The 21729-nt window shown below is 50.5% G+C and overlaps 1 protein-coding gene across 1 annotated transcript in view; it reads right to left on the minus strand.

Annotated features, from left to right (window-relative positions):
- Positions 1–21729, minus strand: part of ush2a (Usher syndrome 2A (autosomal recessive, mild)) — a 1730413-nt gene that overhangs the window by 89793 nt on the left and 1618891 nt on the right. The window lies entirely within an intron of this gene.

The following is a 21729-nucleotide window of genomic DNA, read 5'->3' on the forward strand; positions in this document are numbered from 1 at the left end:
CTCCATTGAATGATATTGTTCTAGCCTGAGTACGCTATCTGCTTTATAGCATGACAAAGGCTAATGGAGACTAATGGGGAAAATTTGGACCTTGTTTATTTTTGTTGCTGATTTCACATGACAAACTGCACAGGAAGTGTTAATGTTAAGGCCTCACCTTAACGAATTTAACTCCATTGAGCCTTTCTTTGTTCCCTTGCTTTTACCTCCGTGTTCACCTTTTTGGCCAGGAGTCCTCCCCAGAACGAACAGCCCCTTTCGTCCACCTCTCCCTCCCCTTGGGCCCTTCCCTCTCACCTCTTTCCCACTCTCAATTCTTTAATTAAGAACTGTTAGCGTGACATCAGCTGTCTTAATTCCTCTGTTCCCCTTTCATTCTAACCTGTTGTGGTGAATGTATTTCACCTAATGCATGAGCTGTCTGCACTGTCTGTATAATGACGTGACCCATGACCTGGAAGTGATGATACGGACTACTTCCAGGTACTGTACTGGAACCCCGGTGGGCTCCGCCTCTGGCTCCACCCTCACCGGGGCCATATATAGTCCGGCCACCTGTGGGTGGCACTCATTTGTACAGCCGGCTCTGGCAGGTGAGTTCATGGATATTAAAGCCTAATGTTCACTCATTCTCATGGTCCCACAGTGAATTGACGGTATAACACCTGCCTCCCTCTGTTCTCTCGGGTCTAAACCTGACATTGTTACCAAACTTTCTGATGAGGGTGGTCTGTTATTTTCTGGCGTCCCGACTTTTACCTTGCGGATGCTGAGTGCCAATATTCAGGCACTTCTTCCTACCTCCCCCTGGACTATTATTCCACCATCAAACATCAAGCAATTGTTTCCAGGCCTGTCACTGAACTCATCTCTGGTGATCCTCCCTCCACAGTTTCCCACCGCATAATCCCCCAATTCTGAACAGTCCGCTTCTAACTGCTTTCCCAAATCCTGGTAGACCCATCGCTTCAGCCTGTTCCTTCCCCAATAAACTTATTTCTTTCTATCTTGATCCTGCTTTGTCTCCCTCATCAAGTCTCTTCCCACAGATTTCTGGGACATCTTCTGATGTCATTTCACCAATTTTTAGTTTCCTGGCCTTAATCACCATCTTTCAACTTTGGACATTCAATCCTTCACACTTCCATCAGGATGGTCTGAGGCCTCACTTTTTCTTCCTTAAAAAGAGGCCCAAACAGATTCTATCAACCACCAACCTCCTCTGCTTGTCTGAGCTTATTCTGACATTGAACAATTTCTCTTTTAACTTGAAGTAAAACAGAAAGTTCTGGAAAAACTCAGCGAATCTGGCAGCAACTGTAGAGAGAGGAATAGTGTTAATGGGTGGGAATTTTCATTCCCCCCCACCCCCCAGTGATGTATTTTCCAGTGGTAGAAACAGCCCGCCATTGCCAGCAATGGGATCTTTCGATCCTATTGATGTCTACGGGGTGACCCAGCAATTCCCATGGTGGGGTGGGAGGATGCCCCTACTTGTCAGCGTCTGGAGAGGGTACAGATATGCATTTCAAGGTATGGATGGTCAAGCGCCAAACCTCCCTGCCTCACCCACTCAACATGGGGTGTCTGGTGGGGATCTCTGATGGGGGGTCTGGTGGGAGGTCTGATTGGGGGGGGGTGCTGGGGGGTGAGATGGGCAGGATTTGTATTGTGGGGTGGGGAAGAGGACCCTCTGATGGACCTTGGGGACATCTACCTTAAATACCTACACCTTGGCCCACCACGCGTCCCACCCCATTAGGGCCAATCTGCACCCATGTGACGTCCGGCCCAGAGGGTCGGAGCATCATGGAGGTATGGGGAATCCTGATGTGGCGGAGAAACCTGTGTCAGGGAAGAAATGGGATCAGCTTCGGGTGCCAGCGGCGTAGAACCTCCCCATGCCTGCCTTTTTGTCGGGTATATGAGACATACCTTGCTCCAGTATTACTCAGCGTCCCCTACCCCAACTCTTTTTCTGGTACATTGATGACTGTATTGGTGCCATTTCCTGCTCTCACCCAGAACTGAAAATCAACTTTGCTGCCAATCTACAATCTTCTCTCATCTTCGCGTGGTCCATCTCCAACCCTTCTTTTTCCCTTTCTCAACTTCTCTGTCTCCATTTCGGGGGAATCGGCTGTCCACTAATAAGCAGTATAAGCCCGCTGACTTCCACAGTTATCTTGACTATACTTCCCCACACCCTGTTAGAACATAATTGAAGTCTCCCAGTTTCTCCATCTCCATTGCGTCCCTACTGATGATGCAACCTTCCACTACAGTGCTTTGGATAAGTCTTTAATTTTCCTCAACCAAGGATTCCCATCTAGCGTGGTTGACCTAAACCATGTCCAACCATCACCCCCTTTCTCACCTTCGCAGAACCATTTCCCTTATCCCCATTTTTCACCCCCACCAATTTAAAGGATCATCTTCCGCCTTTTGCATTACCTCCAGCATGAGTGACGGCATAGTGGCACAGTGGTTAGCACTGCTGCCTCACAACGCCAGGGACCAGGTTCAATTCTAAGCTTGGGTGCCTGTCTGTGTTGAGTTTGCACTTTCTCCCCGTGTCTGCGTGGGTTTCCTCCGGGTGCTCCGGTTTCCTCCCACAGTCCAAAGATGTGCAGCCTAGGTGGGATTATCGGGATGGGGCAGGGGAGTCGGCCTAGGTGGGTTGCTCTCTCATAGGGTCAGTGCAGACCCAATGGGCCGAATGGTCGCCTTCTGCACTTTCAGGGTTCTATGATTCTATGATGCCACCACCAAGCACAACTTACCCTCTACTATCAGCATTTAAAAGGGAATGTTCCCACCGCAACACCATGGTTCAATCTTCAATCACTCCCAAAGCTTTGTGCCCTTCCCATTTCACCTTCTAAGCAATTACAGGAGGTGTAACATTACCCTTTCCCCCCTCTCTCCTCACCATCCAAGGCGCCAAACACTCCTTTGCAGTGAAGTGGTCATTTATTTGTACTTCTTTCAATTTAGTATAATGTATTCACAGCTCAAAGTGTGGTCTCCATGACAATGGAGAGACCAAACGCAGACTGGGGGACCACTTTATGGAACACCTCAGTCTGCAAGCACGACCCTGAACTTCCGGTTGCTTTCCATCTTAATTCGCCACCTGGTTCTCATGCTCACATTTCTGTCCTCGGCCTACTGCAGTGTTCCAGTACGCTAGCTTATAAATGAGGGGCATCAATAAGGTAGATAGTCAACATCTTTTCCCAAAGGTAGAGGAGTCTAGAACTAGAGGGCATAGGTTTAAGGTGAGAGGGGAGAGATACAAGAGAGACCAGAGGGGAAATTTCTTCACACAGAGGATGGTGAGTATCTGGAACGAGCTGCCAGAGGCAGTGGTAGCGGTCTTTTTTCCTTTAAAAAAGTTAGACAGTTACATGGGCAGGGTGGGTATAGAGGGATATGGGCCAAATGCGGGCAAGTGGGACTAGCTTAGTGATGGAAACTGGGCAGCATGGACAAGCTGAGCCAAAGGGCCTGTTTCCATGCTGTAAACATCTATAACTCTGTGACTCTATAAGCTTGAGGAACAGCTACTCATCTTCCGATTAGGCACTTTGCAGCTGTGCAGACTTAACATTCAGTTCAACAATTTCAGACCATGAACTCTGTCTCCCATTTTGATTCTTTCTTTTCCATGTGCTTGGCTTAATCTTGTTTTTCGTGTTATGCTGTTCATTGGAAGTTTTCCAAAGAAGAGTCATACAAACTCAAAGCGTGAACTCTGTTTCTCGCTTCACATATGCTGCCAGACCTGCTAAGTATTTCCAGCACTTTCTGTTTTTAATACATTTCTACCTTTCGTCGTTTCTGAAGAAGTCATATTCGACTCAAAAAGTTGATGCTGTTTCTCTCCCTACTGATTCTCAGGCCTTCTGAGCATTTCTAGACCTTATTTCAGAATTCCAGCATTCGCAGTATTTCGCTTCTATTTCACGGGAAGCATACTGAACATCACATTGTCATGAGTGCTTCTTAGTTGTCTCGGGTACCCACCTTACATTTGTGCGGAGCCGGATACAATATTAAAATGAGGGCAGTTAGACCAATTAAATCAATTTTTGAAATTAACTTTTGCTAGCATCCACATCATCACTTTCTAAACCTGCCCAATAAATTGTGGTGGGAATGGATCGGAAGCAGCCATCACAAGCACCAATTATTGGAATTCTCACCCATATTAAGGTAAGTCTCTGATTCGTCATATTAAGCCACTGAAGAGATTGTCAGGCCAGGGTTTGATTATTTTGGCCTGACCAACAGTGCTTTAACAATGTCTTTTAACCACTTTTTGCTAGTGTAGGTTTTTTATCCCATTATAATTGGACACAGTTGCTGTTGTCATTGGTGTTCTGTTGGATTTATCATTTGGGCTGGAGGATGAAGAACAGGAACATTGGCAAGGGGGAGAATACAGACCAGGGAATAATGAATTGCGTGCAAATTACCTTGCATCAAAATCTATGCATGTAGGTGAACAAGAAAGGATTCCAATTCCTCAATCTGTTCATCACTCAAGCACTGTTTCCTGACAATAATGGTATTACTTTTATTCAGTGACAGCCCTGAAGACCATCTCTCTTCCATCTAGACTGTCCAGTGTCAGGTCAATTGCTTGATGACAAATGATGCAATGTATTCTCTAATTTCTTTTTGAAATGCATAAGCAATTTGTTTAAGTGTGTGGACCCTATTAATTTGTTTGTGTACCTGTTAGGACCTGTTAGGAACTATCTAGAGCGGAGAACCTGAAGAGTATTACAATCAGAGTGACACATAAACATAGAACATACAGTGCAGAACATCTATCAGAGCTCTGGTTGAGTAGACCACCAACATTCTGAAATAGAGGCTTCGCTGCCTGGACCATTCTGGTGGATTTCTGCTCATAACCAGACAGTGTTGCCAAATTGGTGGTGATCAACTGCATGCTCAATACACTAAGTGTTATGGAAAATAATTGATCAACCGAAATCCTCCAAAATTCACCAACAGTTCCTTCTCTCTTCTCACCAAGGTCCACACACTCACCACATACTGCCCTAAAAGTTTGACACTGCTGCCTCACAGCGCCAGGGAACCATGTTCAATTTTGGCATGGGTTTCCTCCAGGTGCTCCGGTTTACTCCCACAGTCCACAGATGAGCAGATTAGGTGGATTGACGATGCAAAAACTGTCCTTTTGTGTCCAAAAATGTGCATGTTAGGTGGATTGGCCATGATCAATGCGTGGGATTACAGGGACGGGGTGGGGGGGGCGGGCTTAGATACAGAGCTCTTTCGGAAGGTCAGTGCAGACTCGATGGACCCAATGGCTTCCTTCTGCATTGTAAGGATTCTATATACTATTGTAAGGAAACAAAGTGTTTTTATGGGATTTATATTTGTATTGGTAAACATTGGAAAGAAAATATAGAGCAGCGGGTGGGAATTGCTGCTGGTTTCCCGGCGCTTGACCCAGCGAAACCGGCAACGCAATTCAACATTAATTGGCCCACTTAATGAGGCCTCCTGGACTTCTCGCTGCAAATAACGCCTTGCCAACCGATTCACTGGGAACGCGACCAGCCCCCCGCTAACAAGGTCGAGCAACACTTACACTGCACTTGCTCAGCCAACCCCAGCCAGCTTGCAATAAAGGTACCGAGGAGACCAGCCCCAGGATTTGGGGATGCTGACCTGGGGAGGCTCATGGACGCGGTGGAGAGCAGGAGGGCTGTCCTGTTCCCCCAGGGGTCCCGTAGGGTGAGCCACAAGGCAGCCAGTACTGCCTGGATGAAGTGGCGGCAGCCATTAGTTCAAACTGTATGATCAAGAGGACTGGCCAGCAGTGCAGGAAGAAGGCCAATGACCTACACCGGGCAGCACGAGTGAGTAGACACCAACGGACCTCTCGCCCCCCCCCCCACCCAAGGGAGCATCCATCCCCCAACTCTCCAAGTGACCCCCAGACCTCTCTACCCCTATCCCCCCAACCCACCTTCACACCCCCACTCTCACCACTGAACCACGCAATGGCTAACGATGCTCTCTCTGTGTCTCCTCAGGAAAAGCTCTTCCACAATTGGCGGGAGAGGGCCCAGGCTGGGGTGCCGGACTTGAGAATCCTCACATCCTTTGAGGAGTGGGCCCTGGAGGTGACCAGTGTGGCCAAGGACAGGGCGGTTAACAACACAAAGGCCACAGAGGTGAGGAACCACTGGGATCCACCTGGAGGAACTGTCAAATGTGAGTAGTGATTGCCTTACTTTTGATTTGATTTGATTTATTATTGTCACATGTATTGGTATACAGTGAAAAGTATTGTTTCTTGCATGCTGTACAAACAATGCATACCGTACATAGGGAAGGAAGGAGAGACTGCAGAATATAATGTTACAGTTATAGCAAGGTGTAGAGAAAAGATCAACTTCATACGAGGTAGGTCCATTCAAAAGTCTAATGGCAGTAGGGAAGAAGCTGTTCTTGAGTCGAAGGGTACGTGACCTCAAACTTTGGTATCTTTTTCCTGACGGAAGAAGGTGGAAGAGAGTATGTTCGGGGTGCGTGGGGTCCTTAATTATGCTGGCTGCCTTTCTGAGGCAGCGGGAATTATAGATAGAGTCAATGGATGGGAGGCTGGTTTGCGTGATGGACTCGGCTACATTCACGACCTTTTGTAATTTCCTGCGGTCTTGGACAGAGCAGGATCCACCAGGCTGTGATACAACCAGAAAGAATGTTTTCTATGGTGCATCTGTAGAAGTTGGTGAGTATCGTAGGTGACATGCCAAATTTCCTCAGCCTTCTGAGAAAGTAGAGTCGTTGGTGGGCTTTCTTAACTATAGTGTTGGCATGGGGGACCAGGACAGGTTGTTGGTGTTCTGGACACCTAAAAACTTGAAGCTCTCGACCCTTTCTACTTCGTTCCCATTGATGTAGACAGGGTCATGTTCTCCACTATGCTTCCTGAAGTCGATGACAATCTCCTTTGTTTTGTTGACATTGAGGGAGAGATTATTGTCGTCGCACCAGTTCACCAGATTCTCTATCTCATTCCTGTACTCTGTCTCATCATTGTTTGAAATCCGACCCACTACTGTGGTGTCATTAGCAAATTTGAAAGTCGAGTTGGAGGGGAATTTGGCCACACAGTCATAGGTGTACAAGGAGTATAGTAGGGGGCTGAGGACACAGCCTTGTGGTGCACCAGTGTTGAGGATGATTGTGGAAGAGGTGTTGTTGCCTATCCTTACTGATTGTGGCCTGTGGGTTAGACAGTTCAGGATCCAGTCGCAGAGGGAGGAGCCGAGGCCAAGGCCACGGAGTTTGGAGATGAGTTTTGTAGGAATGATGGTGTTGAAGGCTGAGCTGTAGTCGATAAATAGGAGTCTGACTGACCCATCCCTCCCACTGACCACATGTCCATTCTGCAGTTATAACATCACCTGGGATCATAACACTATCAGTAGGGCAGCACGGTGGCACAGTGGTTAGCATTGCTGTCTCACGCACCAATGTCCCAGGTTTGATCCCGGCTCTGGATCACACATTCAGAAGTTTGCACATTCTCCCCGTGTTTGTGTGGGTTTTGCCCCCACAACCCAAAGATGTGCAGAGTAGGGGGATAGGCCATGCTAAAATTGCCCCTTAATTGGAAAAAATGAATTAGGTACTCTAATTTCTTTAAAAAATAACACTATCAGCACTATGAAAGTTAAATGGAGTTGTGAGGCAAATTGTCACAAGTTTAATAATGTAAGCAGATTTAATCACAATTGCTTTAACTCAGAACATTCTTTTTACTCTTCCTTGAATTCTTCTGAACAATACCTTGGTCTCTTTTCACTTAACTCCAGTTATCTTAAACTGGCTGACAGTTAGGTTAAAATATTGGCGAGCAAGATCCACCACCAGGACCAAAGGTATGGTTGTTGGTACTCAGTTCAATTGCCAGGAAGGAAATTCAGGAGGGTCAGCCCAAGGGCAAGGTGGCTCAAACTTTCAGTGTGGAGCCCAGAGGGGCCTTCCCACTTCTGGCCCCATAAGGGAAGTCAAAAAACTGAAAGAACTTACATTTTTGGGCCCCTCCGGCTATAACTCCTCTTCCCACTAGTTCTGTTTGGCAAAATAACAAAAGGTGTCCCAAGTAGGCCTTTGGCTAAAATAGCAATCAGGCCCCAATGATGTTATCAAAGCACAATCCTGTTATTTAAAGGACCCTACTGGTTTTCAATGCTCAAAAATGCAGATTAATTGAAGACTAAATACACTGAAGACTAAATATATATAAATATATGGAGGTCGTTAAACTCACTTGATTAGACAGTTGGGTCGTGAAGTGATGCCAACAGCACGGGATCAATTTCTGTATCGGCTGAGGTTATCCATGAAGGCCCGGCCTTCTCAACCTTGTCCATCACCTGAGGTGTGGTGACCTTCAGGTTAAATCACTCTTTCTCAAAGGGGAGGGCAGCCTATGGTTCTCTGGGACTATGGCGACTTTTCACTTCATACCACAATACCTTGGCTGGAATTCTCTGGTTGTCAGGATTTACTTTCCCTGCTGGCAATGCACCTCCACCAACGGGTTTCGCCATGGCATGGGGTAGTTTCAATGGGAAATGCCATTGACAAGCGGCGGGAAGATAGAATCCTGGCAGTGAATGGCATGCCAGCGAGAAACATGCGGCTGGGGGATTGGAGAATCCAGCCCCTTATCTTTAATTTCATACATTTCAAGGAATTACACAACTAAAAATGTTTGTGGTGCAAAACATTGGTGCCTGACTTCTGTTGACTTCTACCTATTCTTCTCCTATGAAATGATACTGGCTTGGCGACTGCTAATTGTTCACTGGGAAGCATGAGACGCACCGAGTTGGCAATGTCGAGAAGACCTCGATGTAGAGGTCCTGGATGCAGAGGGCCTTGTTGCAGACTGTTGACTCTCACTGACATCACTGCAGGAATTCCTCAGGGCAATGTCTGGGCCCAACCATCTTCAGCTGCTTCATCAATGACCTCCCTTCCATCATTAGGTCAGAAGTGGGGATGATTGAGGATGACTGCACAATGTTCAGCACCATTCGCGACTTCTCATATAATGGAGAAATCCATGTCCAAATGCAGCAAGACCTGGACAATATCCACTCTTGGACTGACAAGTGGCAAGTTGCATTTGTGCTACACAAGTGCCAGGCAATGACCATCTCCTACAAGAGAGGATCTAACCATCGCCCCTTGACATTCAATGGCATTACCATCGCTGAATCCCCATCAACGTATCCTGGGGGTTACCATTGATCAGAAACTGAACTGGACTAGCCACATTAATACTATGGCATGTCAAATGCGAGGAATCCTACGGCGAGTAACTTACTTCCTGATACCCCAAAGCCTGACCACCATCTACAAGACACAAGTCAGGAGTGTAATGGAATCCTCTCCATGTGCCTGGATGAGTGTAACTCTAACAACACTCAAGACGCTCGACACCATCCAGGACAAAGCAGCCAGCTTGATTGCTCCCCCTTCCACAAACATTCAAAACCTCCACCACTGGCGCACAGTGGCAGCCGTGTGTACCATCTACAAGATGCACTACAGTAACTTACCAAGGTTCCTTAGACAGCACCTTTCAAACCCACGACCACTACCATCTAGAACAGTGTTCTTCAAACTTTTTTTCCGGGGACCCATTTTTACCAACCGGCCAACCTTCGCGGCCCACGCCGGCCAACCTTCGCGGCCCACGCCGGCCGACCTGCGTGACCGACCATTTTCTCTTACCTTGTTTGCTGCTGACATAAATGGAGGAAATGGATTGGGTCCCTTTGGCCCTCGTACACGGTCCTCCAATGGAACCTGTTGGATGAAGGTGAAGCCTTCCGCTGTCGGAAAGTATGGAGTCTCCATCTGTCCAAAGTTCTGCATTTTACTCTTGTAAAATTTTATCAAATTCAAACCCCCCCGAAATTGTAAAAAATAAAAATAAAATGAATAAAACCGCCCCTAACTTGTAAAACAAAAAGCTGCGGCCTTTTAAAAAAAAAAAGCGGCCGCACTGTGCATGCGCGCCGATGATCGGGCACCCATGCGCAGTTCGGCCGCATTTTTTTACACGTTCGTGGCCAATTTGAAGGCCCCTTGCAGCCGGTGTTATTAATGGCCGGTTGCTGCGGCTGTTGCGCGCAGATTTGTGTGAACGGGAGTGCCGCGACGGACGGCTCCGCGACCCTCCCGTCACCCGCCCGTGACCCACCCGCGGGTCGTGCTCTCGAGTTTGACAATGCCTGATCTAGAAGGACAGGAGCAACAGATACCTGGGATCCCCACCACCTGGATGTTCCCCTACAAATCACTCCCCACCCTGACTTGGAAATATATCCCCGTTCCTTCACCGTCGCTGGGTCAAAATCATGCAGTTCCCTCCCGAACAGCACGGTGGGTGTACCTACACATCAAGACTGCAGCGCTTCAGGAAGACAACTCACCACCACCTTCTGAAAGGGCAACTAGGGCTGGGCAATAAATGCTGGCCCAACCAGCGACATCTACATCCTGTGAATGAATAAAACAAAAATGATGACCAGAGCAGTCTGGCACCAGAAAGACCACTGGGCGAGAGCTTAAGGAATAAAGCAGGCCTGGTATTATCGTGAAAATGTATCATCATGAGGCCGCCAAAACCCTTTTCTATAACCTTCCTCATGGCTTGAATGCCAGAGGAGATGGCAGCATCTGAGTTCAGAGTGAAGCGGTCAGAGCTTCCAGGAGAGGCTGCATCACAACAGGTTACCTTGAAGTGTTCATGAAGCTGACTACTTGCTCCCTGGCTAAATACAGCAGAATCCGAGTACAATCTCACCCTCTGGGGAACTGGCAAGGCAATCCAGTGCACCGAGCGGTCTCTGGTGTACAGCTATCATTCTCTGTGCCTCAAAGTTCCATCCGTGGCCTTTGCAACAGGGCTACAATGAGAGCTCTCACTCTCCTAGAGTAAGAGTGGAAGAAATTGGACTTAGGTGCATTGCACTGATTGAAGAGAATGACGGGAAGCAGGGGTGGTGTGGTAGTCACCACAGTATATTATATATACTGCACTGCATACGAGGGTATTACGGTAAGACCCCTGTACTACAGGTACGGGGGTAGATCCCTGCCTGCATCAACGTATTACACAGAGATTTTACAAAGATGGATCTCCGAATCAAGCCGGATCGCCTGCAGCTGCATCCTCAAACAGACAACGCCAAAAAGGATTTCGCACATTGGCTAGCTTGCTTAGAAGCATACATCGGACCTGCGACAGACCCAATCCCAGAAGCACAGAAGCTCCAGATTCTGTACACGCGGCTGAGCTCCGATGTCTTTCCCCTCATCCAGGACGCGCCTACCTACGCAGAGGCCATGGCGCTACTGAAGGAGAACTACGCTCAGCAGACCAACAAGATCTACGCCAGGCACCTCCAGTCCACGCGGCACCAACTTCCCGGTGAGTCTGTGGAAGGTTTCTGGCGTGCCCTGCTGGCCCTGGTGAGGGACTGTGATTGCCAGGCCCTTTCGGCCGCTGAACATTCTAACCTGCTAATGAGAGACGCGTTCATTACGGGCATAGGGACGGCCTACATCCACCAGCGCCTCTTAGAAGGGGCTACACTTGACCTCGCAGCGACCAAGAAACTAGCGCTCTCGCTCACAGTCGCCTCACGCAACGTACAGGCGTTTGCCCCCCACCGCACGGCCACCCTATTGGGGACCCCATCAGTGACCGCCACCAGCCAACCCCACGCCTGCGCCACACGGCAGCCAACCAACCCCGGGCGACCCAAGTGCTAATTCTGCGGCAGACAAAACACCCCCGGCAGCGCTGCCTGGCATGGAGCGCGCTCTGCAAGGCCTGCGGCAAGAAAGGACATTTTGCTGCAGTGTGCCAGGCCCGCTCAATCGCCGTTATTGTCTCTGGACCCCCCGCGTGCAGCCAGTGGGCGCCGCCATCTTCCTCGTCTCAGACCATGTACGGCCCGTGGGCACCGCCATCTTGCTTGTCTCACAACCAATGGGCGGAGCCATCTTGCCTGCCCCAGGACATGTGCTGCCCGAGGGCGCCGCCATGTTGCCTGCCTCAGGACACGTGCGGCCTGTGGGCGCCGCCATCTTCCCCGCCTCAAGACCCCTGCCCATCAGGCACCTCATCGCCTGCAATCGCCGACGACCAGCCGCGTCTCGTCTCCGTCACGATTGACCAGTCCCGACCGCACAACCTCGCGACCGCGTCGACACAGGTAAAGGTCGACGGGCATGAGATATCCTGTCTTCTGGACTCCGGGAGCACTGAGAGCTTCATCCACCCCGATACGGTAAGGAGCTGCTCCCTCGTGGTACACCCCATTAACCAAAGAATCTCCCTGGCCTCCAGATCCCACTCCGTGGCGATCCGGGGTACTGCACCACCCCCCTCACCATCCAGGGCGTAGAGTTCAGCGGCTTCCGGCTCTACGTCCTCCCCAACCTCTGTGCTGCCTTGCTACTTGGCCTGGACTTCCAGTGCAACCTCCAGAGACTAACCCTGAAATTTGGCGGGCCCTTACCACCCCTTCCTTACTGTATGCGGCCTCACGACCCTTAAGGTCGACCCGCCATCTTTGTTTGCAAACCTCACCCAGGATTGCAAACCCGTCGCCGCCAGGAGCAGACAGTACAGCGCCCAGGACAGGACCTTCATCAGGTCCGAGGTCCAGCGGCTGCTGCGGGAAGGTATCATCGAGGCCAGCAACAGCCCCTGGAGAGCTCAAGTGGTAGTGGTGAAAACAGGGGAGAAAAACAGGATGGTCGTTGACTACAGTCAGACCATCAATAGGTACACGCAGCTCGACGCGTACCCCCTCCCACGCATATCTGATATCGTCAATCAGATTGCACAGTACCGGGTCTTCTCGACAGTGGACCTGAAATCTGCCTACTACCACCTCCCCATTCGCAAGGCGGACCACCCGTACACCGCGTTTGAAGCAGAGGGCTGCCTTTACCATTTCCTTATGGTTTCCTTCGGCGTCACTAACGGGGTCTCGGTCTTCCAACGGGAGATGGACCGGTTGACCGGTACGGACTGCGAGGCACTTTCCCGTACCTGGATAACATCACCATTTGTGGCCACGACCAGCAGGACCACGACGCTAATTTCTCCACACCGCCAAACTCCTCAACCTAACCTACAACAAGGAGAACTGTGTGTTCAGCATGAATCAATTAGCCATCCTTGGCTATGTGGTTCAGAACGGAGTTCTAGGGCCCGACCTCGATCGCATGTGCCCCCTGATGGATCTCCCCCTTCCCCACTGCCCCAAGGCCCTCAAACGATGCCTGGGGTTCTTTTCGTACTACGCCCAGTGGGTCCCTAACTATGCGGACAAGGCTCACCCACTCATTCACTCCACCGGTTTCCCACTGACGGCCGATGCCCACCAGGCCTTCAACCGCATCAAGGCCGACATCGCCAAGGCCGCGATGCACGCAGTCGATGAGACGATCCCCTTCCAAGGCGAGAGCGATGCATCAGACGTCGGTCTAGCCGCCACCCTCAACCAGGCAGGCAGGCCCATGGCATTCTTTTCTCGCTCCCCCCATGCCTCTGAAATTCGGCACTCCTCCGTCGAAAAAGAGGCCCAAGCTTTCGTTGAAGCTGTGCAGCACTGGAGGCATTACCTGGCCGGCAGGAGATTCACTCTCCTCACAGACCAACGATCAGTTGCCTTCATGATTAACAACACACAGTGGGGTAAGATCAAAAATGATAAGATCTTCCGGTGAGGATCGAGCTCTCCACCTTTAATTACGAGATTTTGTATCGCCCCGGTAAGCTCAACGAGCCCCCCGATGCCCTGTCCCGAGGTACATGTGCCAGCGCACAAGTGGACCGACTCCAGACCCTGCACGGCGATTTCTGTCACCCAGGCGTCACCCGCTTTTACCTCTTCATTAAGGCCCGCAATCTGCCCTACTCCATCGAGGAAATCAGGGCTATCACCAGAGACTGCCAGGTCTGCGCGGATTGTAAACCGCACTTCTACCGGCCAGACCGTGCGCGCCTGGTGAAGGGCTCCCGCCCCTTTGAAAGCCTCAGCGTGGACTTCAAAGGGCCCCTCCCCTCCACCGACCGCAACACGTATTTTCTCAATGTGGTCGACGAATATTCCAGATTCCCCTTCGCCATCCCATGCCCCAATATGATGTCTGCCACCGTCATCAAAGCCCTCAACACCATCTTCGCTCTGTTCAGTTTCCCCGCCTCCGTCCACAGCAACCGGGGATCCTCATTTATGAGCGATGAGCTGCACCAGTACCTGCTGGACAGGGGCATTGCCTCGAGCAGGACGACCAGCTATAACCTCCAGGGAAACAGGCAGGTGGAGTGGGAGAATGGGACGGTCTGGAAGGCCCTCCAGCTGGCCCTATGGTCCAGAAATCTCCCGGCCTCCCGCTGGCAGGAGGTCCTCCCCGATGCACTTCACTCCATTCGGTCGCTCCTATGCACGGCGACTAACGAAACCCCCCATAAACGTCTCTTTGTCTTCCCCAGGAAGTCCACCTCCGGGGTTTTGCTCCCAACGTGCCTGGCAGCTCCAGGACCTGTTCTCCTCCGCAAGCACGTGCGGCTCCACAAGGCGCACCCGTTGGTTGAGAGAGTAGAGCTACTCCACGCGAGCCCGCAGGACGCCTACGTAGCGTACCCCGATGGCCGCCAAGACACAGTCTCCCTCAAGGACCTGGCACCAGCTGGGCCCCCCTCCCTCTGCCCCGGCGCCACCCTCCCTTCCCCCAGCGCATCCCACCTCAGTCCCCGCTCCAGGACAATACGTCCTTCCCTTGGTCCCACCCGGGGATGAAGAGGATGTCGACATGCTCCTGGAGTCACCAATGACCGAGCTGACGCCTGACTCGCCACCAGCCCTGCGGCGCTCTCAACGACGGATCAAGGTGCCCGACCGTCTAAATTTGTAACCTTCTCTGATATTTTAATGACAACCTTCATGTAAATAGTTTTCCACCCCCCCCCCCCCCCCCCCCCCCCCGGAGTCATTTTTAACAGGGGGTGAATGTGGTCGTTGCCACTGTTGTATTATATTGTATATACTGCACTGCATATGAGGGTATTACGGTAAAGCCCCTGTACTACAGGTACGGGCTAGATCCCTGCGTTCTGGCTCCGCCCAGTAGGCAGAGTATAAATGTGTGTGCTCTCCGAACGGCAGCCATTTCGGCTGCAGGTGCAGGAGGCCACACATCTCCGTGTAATAAAGCCTCGATTACTCTCTACTCTCGTCTCGTCGTAATTGATAGTGCATCAGATGGAAAGCCTTGCGAGTAGTGGGACTGAGTAATGGGGCTGCAGCTGACTCAGAGTTCAGGAGAGTAATGAGAGATGTACGAGTTCAGAGTCTTACATTCACTACCCTGGTAAGATCATTAAACCTTCTGATATTACAGCCAGGTTGCTGGGGCAGCATGCCAGCAAAGGTACTGGAATGTTCCCGCCAGGCTCTTCCACTGATGTGTTAGGCAGGTAGGTTCGATGTGGACTGCACTCAATGCAGGGAAGCTAGAAACAGACGTCTAACACTGGAGAAGATCCAACACTGTTTTATTCAAGGATAGAACTGATATACATATTCAGCTGTGGGTCGACACTATACTGAACTGACTGGAGACCTTATAATAGTCTGACCAGACTCACTAGCTACCGCATGATGTTTGCATTTGCTCGCTCGTGGATTCTGACTGTCTCAGTGGCTGGGGCCCGAGAGAGGGGGAAACCTAGTGCCCTCTGGCTTTATAGTGGTAGTGTCCTGTCTGGTGATTGGCTGCACTGTGTTGTGTGCTCACTGGTCATTGTGTGTGTCAATCATTGCCTGTCTGCATCTCATTATATACATGAGTGGATATTATGACATCTCCCCTTTTTTTTAAAGATAAATAAATGCTAAGGTGTGCGTGCGTATATGCCTGACTATATACAAAAGGTGTCTAAATGAAGGTATATACATAGGAAGGTGTCGATGGTGCAGATACATGGCAAACAAAACAATATTTACTGAGGTTAAATCGATAAAGTCACAAACTGTACAAAGGTTCAGTCTACAGATTCAGTCTCTGTGGTGGGCGACGAATTCTTGTCGATCGCCGCAGAGGTGGATCAGGAGCCGCCTGCACGTGGATAGGCGGGATCGCTGCCATCGCGGTGGTCGCATGGGCCGGCAGGATTGCTGGTAGATCGGTGACCTCGTGGCAGGGTATGTCCGGAGGAAGCATCGTAGGCGGTGGGGCACTTCGGTCAGGTAGCGGATGTGGAACTCTTCGTAGTGCCCGTCTGACGCGCCGTAGCAGGGAGCCATCAGCCATGTGGACAAGGAACGACCTTGGGGCCACTTGTTTGATCACAACAGCTGTGGCTGATCAGCCGCCCTCAGGCAACTGGACACGCACATGATCAGTTGGGGCCAGCTCAGGTAGATCCATGGCATGAGCATCGTATGTGGCCTTCTGTTGGGCCCGTGACTGCTGCATTTCCTGTAAGACCGTGAGGTGGTCAAGGTCTGGAACATGGATGGCTGGAATTGTGGTCATCGGAGTGCGATTCATGAGCATCTGCGCTGGAGACAACCCAGTGGACAGTGGGGTTGCCCTGTATGCCAGCATCGCCAGGTTGAAGTCGGAGCCTGAGTCTGCAGCTTTGCACAGCAACCGCTTGACAATATGGACCCCTTTCTCGGCCTTACCGTTTGACTGCGGGTAGTGGGGACTGGAGGTTACGTAACGGAAGTTGTAAGACTGTGCAAAATCAGACCATTTCTGTCTGTAAAAGCAAGGACCGTTGTCGCTCTTTACCGTGAGCGGAATCCCATGCCTGGCGAATGTTTCTTTGCAGGCTTTGATTACCGCCTTCGACATGAGGTCGGACAGTTTCACCACTTCTGGGTAACTGGAGAAGTAGTCGACCAGGAGTACGTAGTCACGCCCCTTGGCGTGGAAAAGGTCTACATCTACTTTGGACTACGGAGAGGTCACAATCTCGTGCTGTTGCAGCGTTTCCTTGAGCTGGTTGAAACTTCTGACAGGTGGGGCAGTTGAGGATTGTGTCGGCAATGTCCTGGCTGATGCCTGGCCAATAGACCGCCTCCCGAGCTCTGCGCAGGCATTTCTCAACCCCATGGTGACCCTCATGGAGTTGGCCCAGCCCCATAGCCCGCATGCTCTGAGGAATTACGATCCTGTCGAGTTTCAGAAGGATTCCCTCCACCACCATCAGATCGTCTTTTACGTTATAGAACTGGGGACATTGTCCCTTCTGCCAGCCATTGGTAAGGTGCTGAATCACATGCTGCAGCAGAGGATCCTTGGCCGTCTCCTCACGAATTTGGATCACCCGTTCGTCAGAGGCCGGAAGGTTGGTGACACACAACTGCACTTGCGCTTCTATGTGGCAGATGAAGTCACTTTGTTCACACGGTGTGGTAATGGGCCTGGATAGGGCATCTGCAACGATCAGCTCTTTGCCTGGCGTGTAGACAAGTTCGAAGTTGTAGCGGCGTAGCTTAAGAAGAATTTGCTGTAACCGAGGTGTCATGTCATTTAAGCCCTTCTGGATTATATGGACTAGAGGCCTGTGGTCCGTTTCTACCATGAATTTTGACAGGCCGTAAACGTAGTCGTGAAACTTGACTATCCCTGTCAGGAGGCCCAGATACTCCTTCTCAATCTGAGCGTACCGTTGCTCAGTGGGCGTCATGGCCCTGGAGGCATATGCCACTGGAGCCCAGGACGAGGAGTCATCTCGTTGAAGGAGCACCGCCCCAATGCTGTCCTGGCTTGCATCAGTCGATATCTTGGATTCCTTGGTTGGATCGAAGAACGCTAGAACTGGGGCTGTGGTGAGCTTTGCTTTCAGCTCACGCCATTCCTCTTCATGCGTGGGCAGCCACTGGAATTCCGTCGACTTCTTGACGAGATGGTGGTGGGCCCTGGTGTGGGATGCCATATTGGGAATGAATTTCTCAAGGAAGTTGACCATCCCGAGGAAGGGGAGGACCGCCTTCTTGTCCTCCGGGGTCTTCATGGCGTTGATCGCCGAGACCTTGTCGGCATCTGGCCGCACGCCCTGCTGCGAGATGTGATCACCCAGGAACTTAATATCCGATTGACCAAATGAGCACTTGGCCCTGTTGAGCTGGAGACCATGTTCATGAATTCTCTGGAATACCTTCTTGAGGCGAGCGGTGTGTTCCTGGGCATTGTGGGCCAGATAATTACATCGTCAATGTATACTCGCACCCCCTCGATGCCCTCCATCATCTGCTCCATGATGCGGTGAAATACTTCGGAGGCAGATATGATCCCAAAAGGCATCCGGTTGTAACAGTAGCGACCGAACGGGGTGTTGAACATGCACAGCTTGCGACTGGACGCGTCCAGCTGTATTTGCCAAAAACCCTTGGCGGCGTCCAGCTTAGTAAAGAATTTGGCATGAGCCATCTCACTGGTCAACTCTTCACGTTTTGGTATCGGGTAATGCTCCCTCATGATGTTGTGGTTTAGATCCTTAGGGTCAATGCAAATGCGAAGCTCCCCTGACAGCTTCTTTACGCAGACCATGGAGCTGACCCAGTCTGTTGGCTCTGTGACCTTCGATATGATGCCCTGGTCTTGGAGGTCCTGTAATTGCTTCTTCAGGCGATCCTTGAGGGGTGCCGGCACCCGGCGTGGTGCATGAATTACAGGGGTGGCGTTCGGCTTGAGCAGGATTTTATATTGGTATGGGAGCGTGCCCATTCCATCGAATACGCTGTGGTACTGCGTGATAATGTCATCTATGTCGGCTTGCAAGTTTCCATCAGGCGAGGTCGTCGCCGGTGATGATGACATGGTGTGGACTCACTGAACTAGGTTCAGGAGCTTGCAGGCTCGAGCACCGAGCAGGGATGCTCTATCAGGCTCGACGATTTCAAACCGCAGTGTTGCCTTGATCGCCTTGTTGGATACCCCTAGTTGACTGGAGCTACTGGCAGTTATGTCATTGCCATTTTAGTCAAGGAGCTGGCAGGCCGGTGGAAGAATGCTTGATCTGGCGCGGATGGTGTCGAGGTCGGATTTTTAGATGAGGTTCGCGATGCGCCGGTGTCCAGTTTAAATCGGATGCGAGCCTTGTTAACTGTGAGGACAGCACACCACTCGTCGTCGGGATCCACACTGAGGATCGAGAGGCGTTTTGCCGTTGTGGAGGAAGGCAGCACATATGTAGTTATGATGCCCACCCGGTATGGGGACTTGAGGCACTCAGCATTAGGGTCTGTTGGGCTGTCGGGATCGGAATCTGGCATGCCTTGTTGTATTGAGCGCACACTTCTGCACCGCAGCTGGGATCGCTGGCTGCTGAGCGGTGGAGCAGATCTGCAAAGGGCTGCGTCGTGGCCAAGCTTGCCACACTGCAGACACCGGCGTCATTTTGCCAGACATTGCTGCTTTAAATGGGCGGAACCACAATTTGGACACGTCATGACGCCGACGTCAGCGCGTTCCGTGCGCCATCGCGCATGCGCAGTGCGGTCAGTCGACGCACGCACCTGCGCAGTCGGGTCGTCAGTCTCGTTGTCCATTCGGTCGTGGCGCGCATGTGCAGGGACCCGGGAAAAGCGCGCAAAACGGCCACTCTCCTCGATGCTCGGGCCCTGCATTTGTGCAATGGCCTGCACCTGTTCCGCCTCGTGGGAGGCCAGCTTTTCAGTTTCTGCCGCTCTGATGTGGGAGTAACGATTCTTAGCATGCACATGGACAACGCACGTCTCGATAGCGACAGGGAAGGTCAACTGTTTGACTTTCAGGAGCTGCTGCCGAAGGGAGTCGGAGTGGACCCCGAAACCAATCTGATCCCGGATCATGGAATCAGCCGTCAAGTCATAGTTACATGACTGCGCTAGGATGCGGAGATGGGTCACGAAGAACTGAAAAGAAAGGTTCATCCTTACCCTGAAGCCTCTGCTGGAAAACCTACCGTTCAAAGCTCTCAATCACCTCAATGTCACAGTGGCTGTCAAACTTCAGCAGGACTGTTTTGAATTTTGTTTTGTCTTCGCTGTCAGCGAACTTAAGGGAGTTGTAGATGTGGATGGCGTGGTCCCCCGCAGTGGAGAGAAATAGTGCGATCTTCCTGGCATCCGATGCTGCGTCGAGGTTGGAGGCCTCGATGTACAAGAGGAACTTTTGCTTGAAGATTTTCCAATTGGCGCTGAGGTTGCCGGAGATGCGGAGCTGCGGAGGAGGCTGGATGTTTTCTATTTGACCGGATGGCTGCTTGCTGGTCAATGCTGATTCACTGGAGGTAGGTCCGTCAAGATCAGTGTCACTCTGATACATTGATGTGTTGGCAGGTAGATTCGATGTGGACTGCAGTTGATGCAGGGAAGCTAGAAACAGACGTCTAACACTGGAGAAGATCCAACACTGTTTTATTCAATGTTAGAACTGATATACATATTTAGCTGTGGGTCGACACTATACTGAACTGACTGGAGACCTTGTAGTAGCCTGACCAGATTTACTAGCTACCACATGGTGTTTGCACTTGCTAGCTCGTGGACTCTGATTGTCTCAGTGGCTGGGTCCCGAGAGAGCGGGAAACCTAGTGCCTTCTGGCTTTATAGTGGTAGTGTCCTGTCTGGTGATTGGCTGCACTGTGTTGCGTGCTTACTGATCATCCTGTGTGTCAATCACTGCCTGTCTGCATCTCATTATATACATGAGTGGATATTATGACACACTGCTGTTCCCAGCAAACTTGGAGATGAATCTGGGATACTTGCCCTTCAACGGACGTCACAATCAGCAGCAGTGTTTATTGTACCGGAGAGTTGGAATGGCGAGGGAAGGGGAGGGGGGATTAGAACGCAAGTGATAACTTTTTAAAAATCTGTTTCATCTTTAAGGATTCACGCTATCCAATGTCAATGTACTTCTTTGATTTGAGAGAAAGCTTTAATCCACGCAAGGCTATTAGAAAACCTTCATGCAATACCAGAAAATGGAGTGTTCAGCTTCCATCTTAACATTTCGCCATTCTGTTGCACTCCTACTATATTTAAGGCTGTAGACCTATAGATTCGTAATGTTCAATGACCTACTCCATCTGTACAGACATTTTTATACCTTTCACTGAGATAAAAGTCCCTTTTATCAAATATTCAATTTCTTTAAAGGCACTGTGGCCTGTCCCTTGCTAACTGACTGTTACAGGCAGGTCACCATCAGCAATGACAGGTTTCAGTATGCCATTAGAATTTTCAGAGACAGAGATGTGATGAATAAGAAAATTAATAGCCACTGGTATTCAATTATTTCAACAAAATTCAGTACATGCAAGTGATATTAACCACAGCAGAATGAATACTAATTTAGCAGGGTCATGAGATTAATACATTGAGATGTTAATGTAATGCAGACCTACACTGGGGGCTATCAGCTGGTGGTAAAAGGTTGCGCTGTGATCTACGTGCTGAACTAATGAACATGCAGCTCGAATTTTACTCCACCAAATGGCAGTGTGTTAAGTTTATCACTTTGGTTTATTATAACAATGGGATTTATGGCGTCAATGGATCTCTAACAGTTGGCAGATGTTTAACAAGAAGAACTGGGTTTCTACTCTATGCTGCCAGTTCATCAATT

Source organism: Scyliorhinus torazame, chromosome 1 (genome assembly GCF_047496885.1).
Source record: "Scyliorhinus torazame isolate Kashiwa2021f chromosome 1, sScyTor2.1, whole genome shotgun sequence".
NCBI lineage: Eukaryota > Metazoa > Chordata > Chondrichthyes > Carcharhiniformes > Scyliorhinidae > Scyliorhinus > Scyliorhinus torazame.